At 45.7% G+C, this 20,599-nt stretch overlaps 1 protein-coding gene and 1 pseudogene across 5 annotated transcripts in view; one reads left to right on the forward strand and one right to left on the reverse strand.

The window, feature by feature from the left end:
- GNAO1 (G protein subunit alpha o1) overlaps positions 1 to 20,599 on the reverse strand; it is a 1,237,229-nt gene that overhangs the window by 1,036,546 nt on the left and 180,084 nt on the right. The gene's annotated exons all lie outside the window — the stretch shown is intronic.
- LOC117359079 overlaps positions 14,958 to 20,599 on the forward strand; it is a 74,225-nt pseudogene continuing 68,583 nt past the window's right edge.

Genomic DNA, 20,599 nt, shown 5'->3' on the forward strand with positions numbered 1-20,599 from the left:
CATTCGGAGGTTCTTGGGGGGGGCGGTCGTTGGGGGGGGGGGGGTTTGCGTCGAGAGCAGGAGGGCCTGGGCTCCCTCCTGCCCGTAATGTAGTGCGGGGTGGGGGTAGGGGGTCGCCGTGGCCAGGAGGGTTTGGGCTCCCTCCTGGCCCGAACAACTAGCGGGGGGGGGCGCCAGGGCCAGGAGGACTTGGGCTCCCTCCTGGCCCGATATTGTCGGGGAGTTGGGGAGTCGGCGGGGCAAGAGGGCTTGGGCTCCCTTTTGCCCCGATCGTGTCGGGGAGTCGGGGGGCAAGAGGGCTTGAGCTCCCTCTTGCCTCGATCGTGTTGGGGGTGCCATGGTTGGTTGGGGCAAGAGGGCTTGAGCTCCCTCTTGCCCCGATCGTGTCGGGGGTGCCGCGGTTGGCTGGGGCAAGAGGGCTTGAGCTCCCTCTTGCCCCGATTGTGTCGGGGGGGCAAGTGGGCTTGAGCTCCCTCTTGCCCCGATCGTGTTGGGGAGTCGGGACCGCCAAGAGGTAGCAGCAGGACACCGGTACATGATGTACATGATGTACATGATGGGGGGGGTCGGGAAGCTGTGGGGGTGCGAGCGGTCCTTCAGGGTAGGGGTGCGGGTGGGAGTGCGTGCGAGCAGTCCTTCGGGGTGGGGGTGCGAGCGGTCCTGCGGGGGGGGTGAATCGGACGTCGGGGGGGCATCAGGCTTTCAGGGTGGGGACAGGACTTCAAGGGGGAGAGGAGAGTCGGGGCGGGCGAAAGGAGAGTCGGATGGCGACGGGAGAGTCGGGCAGCATGCGCAGTATACGGGTGTGCGCGGTATATAAAAATTTCTGTACATAAATTTGTGTTTTTCGCGCGCTATACCCGTGTGCGCGTTTTACACGGGTGCGCGTTATCTACGTGAAAATACGGTACTTGTAGTGATACCGTACATAGTGATGCTGCCATCTAGTGTTTTAAAAGCAAACTGCAAATCTGTATTTGATCTGTACGGTATGTGGAGGATGCTGTTTTCTAACAGATTTGAAAGCTGATTTCAAGTTCAAACTTTACAAGTGTACATTTACAGTGTTACAGACACATTTCCAAAAACGTTAGCTTGCCATGTAAAAGGTAAATAAAAATTGGCATGCAAATCCTTTAAACCAGATTGTTAACTGTAAAATCAAAAATCTGGTTTAAAGGATTTGCATGCCAATTTTTATTTACCTTTTACATGGCAAGCTAACGTTTTTCTCTCCATACTGTTAAGATGGTAACCGCCCATCCCCCTGATTCTCTTGTGCCATTTTGATTCCCCCCTCTGATGCCCTCTGTATCATTTTAAAAGATCACCCCCCCCCCCCAGGATACCCTAGTGCCATTTTTTATTCTTTTACCCTTAGGCATGGCCACAAAAAGAAAAAGCTACTCTGTGGAGTACAAGAGGAGAATCGTGGAAGATTCTTGGGGCCAAAATCTTGCTGCTTTCTGCAAAGAAAAAATGTTGAATATACGATTGCTCCGCAAGTGGCGAGCAGAGTATGGTAAACTAGTTGAACAAGTGGAAAAGGGAAATTCTAACAAACGCAAGTGTGGATCAGGTCGGAAACCAATATTTTCTGAGCTGGAAGATCTGATCTGTGAATGGGTTGTTGACAGGAGAACAAAGGCTTTGGTTGTGAATAGGGCTCATATTCAAGAATTCGCCCTTGCAATGGCGCCACAGTTTAACATAGCCTCTGAAAATTTCAAAGCATCACAACACTGGCTGGATAATTTCCTTCAGAGAAGTGAATTGTCTTTAAGAAGATCCACGACATTGTTTAGGCTGGAAGATGCTCAAGTGATTAAGCGAGCACTTGCATTCAAGTCCTTTATTGATGAGATTGACTTCTCTAAATACAAGCTTTCCAACATGATTGCTATGGATGAAACTGCAGTGTTTATGGGCCAATCATCTCAAACAACAATTGAACAGCGGGGTGCCTCCTCAGTGTACATTCCCTCCACTGCTTATGAAAGTGCACGTGTGACCTGTATTTTGGCAATTCGTCTGGATGGCACTAAAGTCCTACCTCTAATAATTTCTAAGGGCAAGAAGGAAAAGATTGAACGTGTTTCAGGAATTTTTGTCCTTGAAACTGAAAAAGCCTGGGCCACACAAGCTGTTATAAGAAAGTGGGTAGATTTAATGCTGCCACTTGTTATGCGAGGAGGTCAAAGAGGTCTGCTAGTCTGGGATGCAGCTAGCACTCACCGTGCTAAAGATATGAAGTCATTTCTTCATGAAAGAAAAATAGATCAAATAATGATTCCTGCGGGAATGACGGCCTATCTCCAGACCCTTGATATTGCAATCAACAAGCCATTCAAGGACAATCTGCGCATGGAAATTAATGACTACATTGAAAATAGAATGGAGAGAAATCAGCGTGGAAACTTTGTGAAACCTAAACTGCAAGAGGTTGTGACTTGGGTGAAGAATTCATGGGATAAAATCACTGACAGTTGCATTGAACATGCATTACGAGCAGGCTACCTTGATAAGAAGTACTCATTTGAGGACACTGCTATTGCTAAACATGAGAGATTTGGTCCATTGATTGTGAAAGAAATGGAGTCCCAAGTAATTGACCTGGAACCTCAGGGTGTGAGTTATTATGATGATGTTCCAGAAGATGATGACTTGATTGTCATTGATTAAATGTGTAAATGTATCATAGTGTAAACTGTTATACAGTAAATGTTTTTCTGGTTTGTGATACAGTTTTTTCTGGTTTGTGATACAGCTTTTCTGGTTTGTGATGACCTGTACCATATACAGGTAATAAATGTCTTTTTTTCAGCAATAAATGTGTACTGTATTCTTCTTCATGGAAAAATAAGACATCCCCCTGAAAATAAGACCTTGTGCATATTTTGGAGTTTTTAAAAATATAAGACAGTGTCATATATTCGGGGAAACAGGGTAGTAGTTGGTGTTTGTTGTAAATTGCCATGTTGTGTGAGGTGTAGTGGGATGTGGGTTGTATCAGGTAGTAATTGGTTTAAAGTTGTGTGTATGGATTATCTTTTGTGAGTACAGTAAAACCTTGGTTTGCGAGCATAATTTGTTCCAGAAGCATGCTTGTAGTCCAGGGCACTCGTGTATCAAGGCGAGTTTCCTCATAGGAAATAATGGAAACTCAGACGATTTGTTCCACAACCCTAACTATAATACAAAAATATACATTCTTGTATTGCAAGCCCTTGCTCATTTGGAACAATCACTGCACTCCTGCAGCGTCATAGAGAGAGGAACAATTGGCTCAGTTGTGATAATGTGATGCTTGTATACTGTATGTACTTGTATTGCAAGACGTTACTGGTATAGCAAGTTAAAATTTAATCAAATGTTTTGCTTGTCTTGTAGAACACTTGCAAACCAAGTTACTTGCAACCCAAAGTTTTACTGTATATTCCAATTTTTGTTTTGTATTTCTTTTTATAAATCATGTAAGCTTAGTATAAAAATGTAACTTTTGAAAAAGAGCGACGGGAGCCATTTTCAGAGTCGGAAGATACAGAGTTTAGGATTTGAGTGAACTTTTTGGGGCACATTTGTGTAGTTAGGAAGGAGATGTTCTTTGTACCACCACATGTTGAGGCAGCATTTTAAAACTTTATCATAAGGTCACGTGACGCTATGAGCCGCTGAGGACGTGTCCTACATCGGCTCCAGGCCCCAATCCACTAGATTCAACTTCAACGAGTGAAATCTTCATCCTGGCCGGGTCTCCTGGAAGTGCCCAACATCGAGCATCTATGGACCAATATTTGACCCGGTCGCAGGAGACAGAGCGATCAAAAACAGTGCGCGCTGGAAAACAAAAATCGATCTCGGGCGCGGCCAAAATGGCGGCCGCATCGGGAACGGTGGTGTCCAAGTTTTCGGACACAGCGCTGACTGAAATTAAGACGGCGGTGGCTCAGGTGCCGGGTCCGCAGCTAGAAGCTTACAAACCTTATGGCAAAAATTCAACAAAAATGGTTAAATCCAGTCGAGTAGCATGAATAAATATCAACGTTGTCTGGATTGTGTTTAATTTCATCAATTTTATATGTTATATTCAAAAACAGACGCCTCAGCCCCACCACTCCACCGCTTGTAATAATTCAAAAAGCGGGAAGCTGATTGTGGTGCTTCATCATTGGCAGTCAATTTTGCATGATGTTTATCCCTTAATTTTAACTCTTTTTTATTTTTTATTTTATTTTTTCTATGGATCAAAAATCTTTGAATAAATAAATATTTCAAAAACTCTTCACTTCTTGAGTGTCATAATGTATGTTTTAAAAAATAGATAATACTTATCTCAGCCAAAAACCCAGGGAGTCAGACCCGACATGTTTCACAACCGAGTTTTTTTCAAGGGTCTCCCAAGGATGCCGCTGTCATCCGACTCCAAGTTAGTAATGAGAAAAGATCTGTATTGGGTCCGCAGCTAGAGGCATTGGCTAATAAAATGACCCGCCTGGAACAATTGTTAACAGATACAGCGGCCCGCACAACGGATCTAGAACAGCGGGTGTCTGCGGCGGAGGATAATATAAATTCACATGAAATGGATATAGCTGTACTACAAGAAACAGTGCATCGGCAGGCTGAAAAAATTGATGACCTGGAAAATAGGTTGCGACGCAGTAACTTACGCTTTCTGGGTGTCCCAGAACTGATCCCTGACGCGAGATTGCCTGCGGAGCTGGAAGGCTGGCTTGAAATGGAATTCCCGGATGCTATGGAGTCCAGCTCTCTATGTTTGGAAAGGGCCCATCGCTTGGGAACAAGCCCTGCTCAGGATGCTAGACCACAAGTGGTGATAGCTAAGTTCCTGAACTACAGACATAAAGCGGCAATATTGCGCCAGTACCGGGCTAAGAAAGATACCTTGATGATGCGAGGATCAGCTATTCGTATTAGCCAGGATTACTCGACGGCCCTTACTGACAAGTGAAAGGGATTTTATCCTCTTTGTAAGCGTCTAGTGGAACTTAAACAGCGATTTTTGTTTCTCTACCCAGCTATTTTGAAGATTCAACATGAGGGTGCTTGGCACTCTTTTTCAGTGGCCTCTGAAGCAGCTGACTACATCAACACTCGCCTGAGCTCTCCGGGAGACCCTCCTTGAAGATCCTAAAATGTAACTGTATTAGTTTTTGGCTAGGATAAACTTCATTGATTCTATTCCAGTATATGTTTCTGTGTTGAAGCTTTCATTTAAGTAAAGTACGTTCTGGTTTGTTAGAAGGATTGGGGTTCCATTGGTGTCTTCCCGGACCTCTTGCATATTCCACAGGGGATATGCTATTTGGGAGATTTGGGACTGTGGGGGGTTGGATTGGGGATTGTGGGATGGGATGGGAACAGCCTTGGGGGAAAAATTTTGTTTCAGTTTTGTTTTTCTTTTGGGTCAGTTTAAGTATTTCTTTACTGTATTTGAATCTGTTTCTGCTGCAATATAATTGGTACTATGCGATATACGCTTGGGTGAGGCTGGGCACCTGGGCGTGGTTTTGGGATATAATCGTCAACATGCATACTATATTGGGTGCTCATGGGAGATAGCACACTTCGAATCGTCTCTTGGAATGTTGCTGGTATAACTTCACCGATAAAACGGTCCAAAATCCTGCAACAATTGAAACACCACAAGGCTGATTTGGCCTGTTTACAAGAGACTAAATTAACTGCTGAGGAACATGAGAAATTGAAGCGGGGATGGGTTGGTTCTGTTTTCTATGAATCCTCCTCGGGTAAGCGGGCTGGAGTTTGTTTGCTGATTCGCAAGGGTTTGAAGTGTGCTGTCACCTCTTGCCATCAAGATGCTCATGGTAGGTCTTTACTATTACATATCACCTTACAGGGTACAGACTTCAGATTACTGATTACATATGGGCCTAACATTTACTCATCAACTTACCTTAATTCTTTGATTACTCTAGGACTTCAGGACACTTCTGTTCCTCTTCTGGTGGTTGGGGATTTAAATCAGGTCCTGGATGCTTTTCTTGACCACACTGGTCCATCTAGGTCTCCAACTGCATCTGATACTAAGGGGCTACCCTTTTTGTGTAAATCGCTGGGCATGGTAGATCCCTGGCGTCTACTTCACCCGTTTGAACGGGACTATACTCACCAATCTCGAGCTCATGAAACCTTTTCCCGTTTGGACTATATACTGATATCTGAATCATTATTCTCTCGAGTAACTGAGGCAACTATAGGTCCATTAGCCATTTCCGATCATTGTCCTATTTGGTTGGATGTGTCCTGGAGTGCTCCCCCTTCGGGGTGCTTTCGGTGGCGATTTCCTTCCTATCTGAAAGATGATCCTTCCTTTCAAGCGTATCTGCATTCTTGTTGGGAGGACTTCTTGAAGACTAATGGACAACATATACCCACTCCGGATCTCTTTTGGGATACGGCCAAAGCAGTACTTAGAGGGGCGATAATTTCTTATGTAACAGCTCGCCGCAAAAGAATCTCCCACGGTATTATTAGACTAGAGAAACAATATTCACAATTGAAAGCCCGATACATCCAAACTCCTTCTCGTTTGCTTCGTGAGGACATGCATTCAGCACGAGTAGCTTTGAATGCTTTGTTACATGATCGGGTCAATCGTTCGCTATTTTACAGAAAATACAGGTTTTATCGTTTTGGGAATAGAACCGGTAAATTGTTAGCCACGCTGACTAAGAACTGGCAGGACGATCGCTATATCTCCCGGGTTAAAACAGGATCTCATTCTTACCATACTAAACCAGCGGACATTGCTGAGGCATTTTATCAACACTTTTCTAAATTCTATGCTAGTCCTACTACTTCTATGGGCCCTGATGTCCTCGATTATTTGGAGGACGCGGGCATGCCTAGATTCACAGACCTGCAGAGATCAGTGTTGAATGGACCTATTCAAGGCACAGAGATCCAGAAAGCAATCAAACATTTACGCTCTTATACTGCTCCGGGGCCTGACGGGTTTTCCACCGAATTTTATAAACTGATGTCTTTGCAGGTGTGTGAATCTCTTCTGGGCTACTACATAGTGGCATTGGAGAAAGGATCCTTTCCGTCCCATGCCAACACAGCTACTATAACTTTGCTCCCTAAACCGGGTAAAACTAAAGATGAGGTTGATTCTTATCGTCCTATATCCCTCCTTAACGTTGATATAAAAATATTGGCTCGTTTATTGGCTAACAGATTGACTCCTCTCTTACCACATGTAATATCTCGTACACAGGCTGGATTTGTCCAGGGCCGCCACTCGGTGGTGAATGTTCGGAGGGTACTGTTGGCAATATCCAGAGCTCAACTTGCATCTACACCGGGCATTCTGGTCAGTCTAGACGCTGCAAAAGCATTTGACCAAGTAAATTGGTCTTATCTTTTTAAGGTATTGGAATACATGGGAGTGGGGGGCTGGTTCTGGTCATCTTTGCGGGTGTTATACTCTTCCCCAACAGCTTCACTATTAGTAAATGGTATAGTGACATGTACATTTACAGTAGGTCGGTGAACTCGTCAGGGATGCCCTTTGTCCCCACTACTTTTTCTTCTTTACCTAGACCCTCTTTTACGTACCATATTGAGGGATGATGTTATAGTCGGGTTGATGGAGGGCTCTTCTCAACTACGAGTGCTAGCTTTCGCAGACGACATCCTACTTACACTCGCTCAGCCACATCGTTCTCTGATGCGTGCTTTAGAAATCCTGGATGAATTCCACTTATATTCTGGACTGACGTTGAATAAACAGAAATCACTGGTACTTCCTCTACAGCCCTCACTTTGCGATTCTTGGCCAGGCCCCTTTCCTCTTGTTTGGGCTCCATCTTCCATTCGATATCTGGGTATCCTCATACCAAGGGACTTGACTACACTCTATTCACTTAATGTTTTGCCATTGCTCTCCCGAACTGAACAACGATTGCAGGCCTGGAGATCCTATCCATTGACACTAATGGGCAGGATTGCTTTGTATAACATGATGATGATCCCACATTGGCTCTATGTTTTACAAACTTTGCCTATTTTTTTGTTACGCAAACATCTCCAGCAACATCACCGTTCATTGTCACGATTCTTATGGGGGGGGGTAAGAGATCCCGGATCACTCTACACAATTTAACTTTACCTACCTCTCAAGGGGGTCTGGGTCTATTACATTTGGGGAGGTTTAATGAGGCTTGCTTGATCCGGCATTTGAATGACTGGTTCTGTGGCACATCCTACTTTACGGCCACGGAGGTGGAATGTTTAGCATTCGCCCCCTACCACTTTAGTTACCTATTTCATGCTCGTTGCCTTCCCAAACGGGAGGACAATTATGGTGATATGTTTCTCCTTCCCCTGCGTAGGCTCTGGAAGTCTATCTGCCAGCGATTGGCCATTAGATATGATATAACCCCATGTCTCCCGGTGGCTGGTAATGGAGACTTTCTCCCGGGTATGGATCTGGGTGCCCAGGCCTGGTGGACTGGGAGGGGATTATATTATTTGTTTCATGTATTACAATCAAATGGAAACCTACAGTCTTTTCAAACGTTATGTGACTCTTCTATTCTAAAGCCTGCTGACTGGTTCATATATAAACAGTTACATCATTATATCAGTACCTTGTCGGGTTCCGCATTGAGTGGTGCCATCCAGGACAAATTGTCAGAAGCCTTTTGTTTAACTGCTCAGGAACCCATACCATTACGTTCCCATCACCAATTTCTACAGGACTTGGCCGGAGAATTGGACTATGCTTCATTGGCCTTAAAATGGACTCAAGACTTGCGGATTACCATTTCGGTGGATATGCTAAAACGGAGTTTTTCAATGGGCATGAAACTATTGGTATCTGTAGCAGAAAAGGAACGATATTACAAGTTTCTGGTCCGGGCATATTTTGCCCCAGTCCGAGCTTTTCGGGCACATGTAAGTTCTACTGATTGTTGCCCGAAGTGTGCGGCCCCGAGAGCTTCTTTGGGCCATATGTTTTGGCTGTGTCCGGGCATACAGGCTTACTGGAAACGTGTTTGCTTGCATATGCATCTGGAACTGTACCTGGCAGCCTACAAACACATTTTTATTTACGTTAAAACTTACTTTGATGCCCATCCGTCCAGGTGCTGCGGCGTTTGTCCAAAAGGCTATCTTCATGGGACTTAAAACTATTCTTCATTGCTGGCTGTCTCCGCACACTCCAACTGTTTCCCATTGGCGCACACAAATGATCCAGTTGGCAGGCTATGAATGTTTGTCCACTGCGGACATGAACTCTAAATCTGGTTCCTTATATTTACGTTGCTGGATGCCCTTTTGTTCTACCCTAACACCGGTAGTACGCAGTAGATTGTTGAATTGACCTGAAGCCAGTTTGAGGCTGTTCCCACGGGAGGATGGGTGGGATAGTGGGAGATTGGGGGGTTGGGGGGTGGGTTTTTTGGGTTACGGAGTTGCTGATTGGGTAACCTGTTTGATGGACTGGTTGATCTTGTGTCTGTTCTGTATTTGAAAACCTAATAAAAAAGATTTAAATATTTAAAAAAAAAAAAAAAAGTAACTTTTAGGTATAAGAATGTAGTTTTTAGGAATGCTTTTGTATGGAAGTAAATATTTTTGCCAGTCAGATGATAGTGAAGGGACTGCCGCTTTAGAGAGCGCTTGTGTTAAACTACCCTGCTTAGTGGGTGGACCCATTGAATTTTACTTAATTTTTACAAGTCAGCTCTTTGGGGTAGGAACCTGATACAGAATAGGGATTAAGAACAATTCTTATGTGCTAGTAATTTAGATAGTGGGTCTGCCTTTTAAATCTTCCTGTGGCCATATTTACACTGATTTCAAGTAAGCCTTCCTCGTGTCACCTACCTTGGGTTTCATATTTCCCAGGGTACTCGGTCCCTTCCTCACACCCAGGTACAGGCCGTCTGTAGTCTCCCTGTTGTGACCATCCTGGCGTTATCCCCGCCAAGGTCCCAGTTAGATCCCAAGGCCAGACCCAAAATAAATCCAGGAAAGGAATCAGGAATGTACTTTCGGTTCCGGATACTGATAATATCTCCATTGACCACCAGAGGGAGCCTGAACTGACTGATGATGAGTTAGGTGAGCTGTACCCAAGTCACCACCGGGAGAGCCCAAGAGCCGCATTGAACTCTGCTGACTCAGCCAGGGTAGGGCGTGCCCCTAGAGTATGTAAGCCAGCAGTTGAGAACAGACAGGCAGGCCGGCTAGGGAGGAGGTTCAGGCCTTGCCTCCCTGAGGAACCCCCTGGGCCAAGCAGGAGTAATAGGCCTATACCCATGGAGTTAATGGAAGCTGGACAAGCTGAGGAGCTGCCGGTATTGGATGTGGAACTACCCATGGATTGTCAAGAAAGTTTTACAGAATGTGATACCAACTTTCCTGAGCACATGCAGGTGGACCTTATTTCCAGCTGCAAACAGTGAGTGGTGATTTTTTTGACTGTTTGCCTGTTTGGACTGTTTTGGTTATTTCATTTTTGTTCTAAAGCTAGGAGTATCATTTTGGGGAGAGGTTTTGTGTTCACCCTGGGTGGGAATTTTGAAAGCCATTCCTGTGGCTTTTCTTTGCAAAACCTGTGACACTCTCCTTGCCTGGCAGTAATATAAAGCTGCCAGAGGCTTTATTTATTTTATTTTGCAAGCACTGTGAATTGCTGAAACCAGTACACTGAACTGAATGTTGGCAAATTGAACAAGCTGTTTGGGAGCAGGCTTGTGTTGGCTCTGAGGAGAGCTGAAAACTCAGCTGCTATTTTGGGACTTTATTTTGTGCTGTTTTACTTTCTTGCCTTTTGCATTTTTGATTTGCTGATGTTTGCTCTACTGACATGTTGGCAGCTGTAGTTATGAACTGCTTACCTTTATGAAGAATGAGTAAAGCTGAATTATTTTCCTATAAACCTCATTTGTGAGACTGTGATTTTTGGTTCCTGCTTAGTGTTAATCCAATCCTGCAAGGTGACTCCATCTCGGGTCACACGCTGGTGTAATTCATCCAGGTAACCTCTTGGAGCGCTGTGGAGTCCCGCTCGGTCCACAGTGTGGGTTACAGTAATTTGGTATCAAGAGAGGGATATTGCAACTCCTGCAGGACACCCAAGGAACTGCAATTTGGAAAAAAAAAAAAGTTTTTGTTCTGGACTTTATTTTTGGCTGTGTTTGGAGATACATGGTTGAACTGTACTTGAACCCTGTCAAGTTATTCTATCGATAAATCCAGATATCTTATACTTGTATTTCTATACCACAACATGTAATTTACTTAAATCATTGTAATGTAATTCTCTCGGTAATGTCCTGATCTCTTTTAACTGTAATCCGCTTAGAACCGCAAGGCACAGGCGGAATAGAAATCACAAATGTAATGTAATGTAATGTAACTGTTTTTGGTTTGCGATTGATTGTTTATTGGATCCTGGGAACCTGTGCGACTGATCCTGTGACCTATCTGTGGGAGGAATCTGTGTGACCAGAACCGGAAGGAGGACAGATCGACAAGGAGCAGCATTCCAGTTCGAGTGGTGGTTCGAGCAGGAGCTGTGTTCCAGTCCCGAGGGAGGATCCAGGCAGAACCCAGTTCCAGACCGGGGACAGCACGGGTGGTGCACCCAATCAGCACAGACACGCAGACTCATCAGTGCCTCTGGTAAGAATACCTGGGGGTAGCGGTGAGGATTAGGTAGTGCTGGTTGGGGAGGACTGGAGACTGGGGGAAGTTATAAAGAGGGGAACTCTCTCTTTATACGGCCACACTTGGGTTCCTTTTCTTTCTGTTTGCTTTTCTAGGATCTTGCTATGGAGCAGGTCCAGATATTGGCAGCGCTGGCCGATGAGCGCCAGAGACAGGCCGAGGAACTGAAAGGAATTTTGAGGTCTAGCGAGGAACGGTGGCAAGCCAGCCAGGACACTATGTTGCGGCAGCACGGAGAACTAATGTCAACCATGCAGGAGCAGGCAAAAGTGTTTGCGCAGATACTTCAACAGACTACTGCACAACTTTCAAGTCAAGCACTACTGAGTGTTACATCTCCAGCTCTGGTAGGACTTAACACACTGACACATTTGAACCTGTGTAAGATTGCACCCTGAGACGCTCCTGATGATTTTCTCAGCTCTTTTGAGCGAATTGCGGTTGCTGCCGGGTGGCCTCCAGAGCAATGGGTATTTAGGCTATTGCCCTGCTTGGCCGGGGAGACTCTAGCGGCGTTCCAGACCCTAGGCCCCGAGCACGCCAGTAGTTACCCCACTGTCAAAGCCCATATCCTTGATTACCTTGGTTTTACCAATGAACACTATAGGCAAAAGTTTAGGGCTACGCATATGCTACATTCAGAAAGGCCCAAGGCTTTACTTCAGCGAATTACCAAGCTGGCTGAAAAATGGCTACAGCCATTTCTGAATGATGCCAGGGCCCTATTCACTGAGATAGTGAAGGAACAGTTACTGGAAGCTGTCCCCAAGAATATTAGATCTTGGATTAAAAGACAGAATTGTAAGACGCTAGGGCAGGTCCTGGAAGTTGCTGAAGCCTACCTAGACGCCCAGGAACCCTCAGGAGAAGGCCCAGACACAGTGCAAGGACACACACCTAGGCAGAGCCCTGGGGATTCAAGTAAGGGTTGGAATAGGAAACCTTCTTCCAAGGATTCATCTGCTCCTTCACCCAGACCTAACACCCAGGGAGGCGATAGGAAATGTTATAGGTGTGGGAAGGCAGGACATACACGAAGGTTCTGTCGGGAGAGAAGAGACTTTGTCATCTCCCGAGGCCTTGGAGTAAAGGGTAGACAAGAGGGTCAAATTCCTGTCTTGTTAGCTGGGGAAAAGGTACAGGCCCTGATTGATACGGGGGCCGAACAGTCTGTTATGGCTCAGCAGGTATGGGACCGAATTCGTGAATCTCCCTTAGTTAAGGAGGACACGGATAAGGTACCTATAGTCTGTGTTCATGGGGATAGGAAAGAATACCCCCAAGCCACGTTGTCCCTGAAACACAAAGACCAGTCGTATGTTATGCGATTGGCTATTTTGGAGTCTTCACCTTTCCCTTTGATTTTGGGCAAAGATTGGCCAGGCTTAGGGCAGGTTGTCGCTCTGACAAGCAAATGAAAGCTCAAGGAGCAGGGAGAACACACGTTCCCAGATAATCAGGTCTTAGGTGCCCAAGTGGGGAACAGGGGGAGTTGGCGCAGAAGGCGACCCAGACAGAGAACTCACCGGCCACAGTGGTATCCCACAATTAGGTGGGTGCCGTTGTCTGAGAAAGCCCGGGCCCCAACTCAGGCGTATTCTAAAGCCTCTGGGTTTGATTTGTATGCGGCTCAGGAACAAGTGATCCCAGCTAAAGGAAGGGCCCTAGTGAAAACTGATTTACAGGTCTCTCCTCCTCCGGGCTCTTATATAAGGATAGGGGCTAGATTAGGGCTGGCATTAGAGCACTCTCTCGCTGTAGCGGCAGGGGTGATTGACCCCGATTATAGGGGTAATATCTCTGTACTTTTGGTAAATCAGGGAGAGACAGATTATCAGGTTCAGCCTGGTGACAGGATCACTCAAATAATATGCAAGCGTATCTGGCATACTAAACTAGAACGCTGGGTACACCTTAGAGAGACCAATAGGGGAACGAAAGGATTTGGGTCCACAGGGTTTGACCGCCACATCGACACTCAGGGACTCGAGCTGAATGCATCTCAGGGCATCGAAATGAACAACTTTAAGGAAAGACCATTTCAAAGCCCTGGGAATGTCAGTGAGGCTAAGTCCGAAGAGAGTATTACGCGACTTCAACAGGAAGTAGCATCCCTTAAGAGCGAATTGCATGAAATAATGGATACTCGGGTGACCCAGTGGAAAGGGGAAATACAAGCACTCCGTAAGGAATGTTTAGATAGGTGCCCTAAGCAATCAGCTAAGGAAGAACCTCTTTCTAGTAATTACATGCTCAAGTTGAAAGAGGCATCAAGACAGGAGATGGTTGCACAGAGACAGCAACAGGCTGATATTCTGGAAGAGCTATCAGACCAAATAAAAAAACAAGTGCAGGAAATAGAGACCAAGGTAGTGGCTGGTCAAGTTCAACAACAAGAAATGTTAGAGCAATTGAAGAAAATTCAAACTTTGCAGGAACTCTGGGCTGCTGAAGGAGTAGAACCGGGCAGTTTAGCCAAACAGAGCCGGAATAATAAGACCCAATTAGAACGGCAAGCCTTGCAGTTAGGATCTGTTGAAGACTCGGTGAAACGCGTGGGGGGCAGTGTTACTAACCTGCAGGATCAAATTCAAGAAAGGGTTGAAGAGATAGTGCAGGTCCTTACTGCTATTACGGAAAGGGTAGAAGGGTTAGAAGGGTCAGAAACTTATAAGGAAGTAGAAGCCAAGAACCCTGAACCCGCGGTACTTCGCTGGCCAGAGGATTTTGAAAATTTATGTTCAGATCCCTGTCCAGAGCAAAGGAGATTCAGGATGAGAAGGCACAAATAATGGTGATTTTCTCTCCCGTATCCCTGAAAATGCTTCTCCTACTTATGCTTCTCAGGATAAGCAGCGTTTTAGGGTGGGGGTATGTGACCATCCTGGCAATATCCCCGCCAAGGTCCCAATTAGATCCCAAGGCCAGACCCAAAACAAATCCAGGAAAGGAATCAGGAATGTACATTCTGTTCCGGATACTGATAATATCTCCATTGACCACCAGAGGGAGCCTGAACTGACTGATGAGTTCGGTGAGCTGTACCCAAGTCACCACCGGGGGAGCCCAAGAGCCGCTTTGAACTCTGCTGACTCAGCCAGGGTAGGGCGTGCCCCTAGAGTAAGCCAGCAGTTGAGAACAGACAGGCAGGCCGGCTAGGTAGGAGGTTCAGGCCTTGCCTCCCTGAGGAACCCCCTGGGCCAAGCAGGAGTAATAGGCCTATACCCATGGAGTTAATGGAAGCTGGACAAGCTGAGGAGCTGCCGGTATTGGATGTGGAACTACCCATGGATTGTCAAGAAAGTTTTACAGAATGTGATACCAACTTTCCTGAGCACATGCAGGTGGACCTTATTTCCAGCTGCAAACAGTGAGTGGTGATTTTTTTGACTGTTTGCCTGTTTGGACTGTTTTGGTTATTTCATTTTTGTTCTAAAGCTAGGAGTATCATTTTGGGGAGAGGTTTTGTGTTCACCCTGGGTGGGAATTTTGAAAGCCATTCCTGAGGCTTTTCTTTGCAAAACCTGTGACACTCTCCTTGCCTGGCAGTAATATAAAGCTGCCAGAGGCTTTATTTATTTTATTTTGCAAGCACTGTGAATTGCTGAAACCAGTACACTGAACTGAATGTTGGCAAATTGAACAAGCTGTTTGGGAGCAGGCTTGTGTTGGCTCTGAGGAGAGCTGAAAACTCAGCTGCTATTTTGGGACTTTATTTTGTGCTGTTTTACTTTCTTGCCTTTTGCATTTTTGATTTGCTGATGTTTGCTCTACTGACATGTTGGCAGCTGTAGTTATGAGCTGCTTGCCTTTATGAAGAATGAGTAAAGCTGAATTATTTTCCTACAAACCTCATTTGTGAGACTGTGATTTTTGGTTCCTGCTTAGTGTTAATCCAATCCTGCAGGGTGACTCCATCTCGGATCACACGCTGTTGTAATTCGTCCAGGTAACTTCTTGGAGCGCTGTGGAGTCCCGCTCGGTCCACAGTGTGGGTTAAACTGTCCCTGATAACCGCAAAGCTCTGTGCACCTTCCTCGGTATCGCCAGATACTGTCGCATCTGGATCCCTGATTTCTCTACCATTGCCTGCCTTCTGTATGATTCTACCAAAGGCGCGGATTCAGCCCCTTTTCTCTGGATCCAACTCCAGGATCGGGCTATCTACTGCCTCCAAAAACTTCTGACTCGGGCTCCTGCCCTTGGCCTTCCTAACCCCTCCAAACCTTTCCAGAAAAATCCGGTATTGCAGCCGGAGTCCTTACCCAGTTCCTTGGTTCCTGGCATAGGCCCATTGCCTATCTCTCTCAATAATTGGATCCTGTTGCTGCTGGGTGGCCTCCCTGCCTTTGTGCAATTGCTGCCGTCTCAGATCTTTTACAGCACGCTAACAAACTCACTTTCGGCCAGCTTATTGACCTCTTTGTTCCACACTGTGTGACCTTTCTTCTAGAACATAAAGGCTCACGAACGAGCGCCTCCTTAAATACCAAGCCCTTCTTTGTGAAAACCCTCAGGTCTCTCTTGTTGTCTCTTCTCTCCTTGACCCCTCCACTCTCCTTCCCATCTCCTCCCAGTTGGTCGTGCACAACTGCCTTGACACCGTTGACTTAGTTTATTCTTCCCGTCCTAGTCTCACTGATATCCCACTCCGGGACCCTGATCTCACTCTTTTCACAGATGGCAGTTCATCTGTCATCCCTTCTGATGCCAGTATCGCTGGTTATGCAGTAGTCTCTGCCACTTCCCCTTTAATCATGGGCCCTCTGCCCTCTGGCACTTCCGCCCAAGAAGCTGAGCTATATACCCTCCCTTCTTCCCTGTGCCACTCTGCTTCTCAGTCTTGCAACATATACACTTACTCCAAATATGCTTTCCTTACCTTGCATTCCCATAGGGCCATCTGGAAACATCGAGGTTTCGTTACAGCCTCCAGCCACCTGATCCATCATGCTCCCCTCATTCATGACCTCCTCGAGGCTGTCAAATTGCCCTTCCATGTTGCGGTTATGCACTGTTGAGCCCACCATCGTGTCACTGATGTCGTCTCACAAGGCAATGCCTTTGCCGACCATACAACCCGAGCTGCCAGCCTCTGCCCCCTCCTTCGGCTCTTCTGTACACAATCATTCCTTTTCTGGACACCCTTACATCCCAGTACACTTCTCAGGAACAGACTTGGGCCCGCACTCTTTCGGGCCAGTCTGTCCTGAAAGGGGGGTGGATACAAATATGCGCCAATTCAAATGCCAATCCAGACCAACACACTGATACTTCAAACGCTCAAACACAAGCACAGCGGGTACCCTCATATTCATTCCTCAACACCTGGCCCTCATGATTGTCAAAAGATGCCATGAATTGGCACACTCTGGAGAACCAGATATGAAAATGAATCCCCCAACCAGATGACTGCCACCTCTTGGACACCAACCCATTGGAACATATCCAATGCAGGTTCTGTCTGTAGATTTTACCCACTACCGATAGCTACACAAGTCCATGGATATGTCCCTGGAAATACGGTATGGCTAAAACTTGGAAGTCAGACTCCCTGAAACCTAGATGGATAGGTTCTTTTACTGTCCTAATTTCTTCTCTTACAGTTGTCAAGGTGTCCGGACACGAAACTTGATTCCACTACAACACGGATCTTCAGCTGAAACTTTCTAAGACCTCAAAAGTTCTAAATATTTACCACTGTATTTAGCAGGTGTTCTGAATATAACCTTTTTCACAAGTGTTTGAGTTTAATTGACTGCCTGTGGTTCACCACTGCCTTTAGCAAGTGTCTGGTGTATAACTGTTAGAAGTTTTCTAAGTTGTGCCTGAAAGAAAAATGAGCTTCCTATGTTAGCATTGTAGGCACCTATTGTGTTAAATATCTGATATTTGTGTTGCCCTCACTGCCTTATGTTTCTTTCTTCTGTAGTTATTTCCTATTGAACTTAATAAGGGACCCTAGCCCCTTTGCCTGATGTTTGTTTGCATGATGGAGTTAAGTACAGAAAGTGTCAAACATCAGAGGGTATTTTCTGTTTCCAACCTACTGGTGATGAAGTTTAAAAGTGGGCGGAAATCTGCATTGATAATGTTGAGGGTCCACTTATCAACCAGACTCTTATTGTAGACCCCACTCGCCCAGTGTCTTTGTATTTTGATACATGTGTGTTATTTGATGTTGCACAGGGTCATGGTTTTGCCCCTAATACAGTTTTGTGTGGCTCCCTAGATTGATAGCGTTATTATACCAAATGTGCTAAGTATATATGTCTGTATAACCTGATGCCTTTAAGAAGTGCCCCTATGAGGAAACCTTCACTAATGGTGGAGCCTGTCCTTTATGGGAATGTGTCTCGTGGGCCACCTACAAGAACCCTCATAAATACCCAGCCAATACCCCTCTGCCTCCCTTATTATAGGTCCTAGCTTTGGCCCCTTGTGTACTACAGGCTACTGCAATCCCATGGTTTTCACTATCACTGACCCATATAACTGGAATGCCAATGTCCAAGTCCAGAAGGCCAGAGACCGCATGGCATTGTATATTGATGGTTAAAGGTGAGACCCAGCTACTGTTGTATATGTCCGTATTGTATCCCGCTCAAGTGCTCCTGTCCATCACTCTGTGGTATTTCCCCAGTTTTATGAAATTATGAAAGTAGATACTGATATTCCTGTAATCACTAGAAATCTGTTTATACAGTTTGCTGAAACTAAAGGTCAGACTCTTAATGTTAGCAATTGTTTTGTATGAGGAGGGATTGGTATGGGAAAACAGTGGCCATGAGAGGCAAAGCAGCTGGATATGTTAAATCTGACTTCACAGACCCTCACTTTTACGTCAGGTCTACGACATTCACGATGGGCCTGGCGAACTCTATTGTTGCTTCCCACTGTCTTCAGCGCCCTTCAGACACTGCTCAATAAAACTTCCTATGAATGATGGTCAGTTCCTGATGGTCGATATTAGCTCTGTGATCTGTTTGCCTACTCTTGGTTGCCTGCTAACTGGATTGGTACATGTGTACTTGGCATGATCCGTCCCAGCTTCTTCCTGTTACCGCTGGCCGATGGTGAACACCTGGGAGCCCCTGTATTCGACAACAGTGGTCGCCAAAAGCGGTCTACTTCCACTAATTCCCTTACAATAGGTGAATGGGGAGATGACTGTCCTGTAGAATGGATCATTGCTGTTTACGGACCTGCCACATGTGCCGAGGATGACACTTGAGGCTATTGGACCCCAATCTATATGCTGAACCTTCGTCTACAAGCTGTACTCGAACTGATAACTAATGAGACCGCCCAAGCTTTGAGTACCATTGGCAGAGTGAATGCTAAAATGCGCACTGCTATCTATCAGAACTGCCTAGCTCTAGACAGGTGGTGCCTGTGGCAAATTCAACCTCTCCAACTGCTGCCTTGAACTTGACGATGATAAAGTGATTGAGGAAATTGAGGATCGTATCACCAAACTGGCTCATGTTCCTGTCCAGATCTGGCGTGGCCTTACTTCAGATTGGCACTCTGGTACCTTCGGCTCCTGGTTGCCCTCTGGTTCAACAATGAAGACAATCTTGCTGGTTGCTGCCCTGTCTTCTCTGCTCCTTTGCTGCCTGCCCTGTGTGGTCCCCATAGCCATAAAGCTGCTCCACCGAACTGTTGACTCTCCTGTTGATCGTTCAACTGCTGCTATGGCCCTTGCGCTTCCCAAGTATCAACCAGTCCCTACAACTGATCCTGACCTTCCTCCTTCTTGAACTTTATCAGGCTCATCTCCTTCCTCCTTCATTCGACTAGCCTGAAAGGGGGGACTGAAGGAGTCTGGGATTGGTTTTCCTAAGTGTTGAACTAAGTTTTCTCTTTAATAAAATGCTGAATGATGTTTAGCTGCAGACCTAACTTATCTCATGCCTGTACTGGGTATCAGCTTGGACATTCTAACTTCTTATGGCTATCTCAACATAAACGACATGTAACAGAAAGACTGCAGGGCTTAGATAAGTGACCTGCTAGTGTGAGCTTAGCACCAATGATTGTTAAGAAAAGTAACACGTGAAAAGTTTTTTCTAGAATTCAGTTGTATAGCCAGAAGAATGTATAAATATCTCTGTAATGTCCTGTTTTCGGGACTTCTGAAGCCAGCTTGGAGCTCAGGAGTCGCATACGTATGCTAATAAACCTGTTGCTTTCTTCAAGTCTCTAAGTTTTTTGTGGCTTCCCAAAGTGACCTTTCAGCTTCAGTGGGGGGGAAGGGCTTCCTTCCCTCTGCTTGTACCGTTTCTCTCAGGGAAAACTGCTTGTCTTCCTTCTGCTTCCCAGGTACTGGGTAATGAGAGAGCAGAGATTTCTGCTTTTGCTTAGACACTAACTTAGGTAAGGCAAAGCTTTCTTGTTCTGTCTCCATGTCTTCCTCACTGCTTACAGGGTAGTCAGCTGAATTACTCTCTTGGGCACTGACCTGGTCAGCCCTTCTGCACCGGAGTTTGTATGTTTTACTATATTTCCCTGTGATAAACCTTGGTTTGTCACAGGAGCCATGCAGGTTTTTATCTGCCATCATTTACTATTCTACTATAATGTTCAAATTTATGTGAAGAGGAAGATTCCCCTGTTCATTGCATCTTTCAAAGTGCTGTACGGAGGAAGATTCCTGTGCTCCCTGAACCTAAGTGCAGAAATTCAGCAGGCAAGGCCTCTGATGTCATGGCAATGTGAAGCTATCATGCACATTGTGTGGACTCCTCCCACTGCCAGGGACAGAGAGATACTATTGGCTTTTTTGAAATACAGTGGTACTTTGGATTACGAGCATAATCCATTCCAGGAGAATGCTCGTAATCCAAAATGCTCGTTTATCAAAGCG

The sequence above is a fragment of the Geotrypetes seraphini genome, chromosome 4 (assembly GCF_902459505.1).
Source record: "Geotrypetes seraphini chromosome 4, aGeoSer1.1, whole genome shotgun sequence".
Classification (NCBI taxonomy): Eukaryota; Metazoa; Chordata; class Amphibia; order Gymnophiona; family Dermophiidae; genus Geotrypetes; species Geotrypetes seraphini.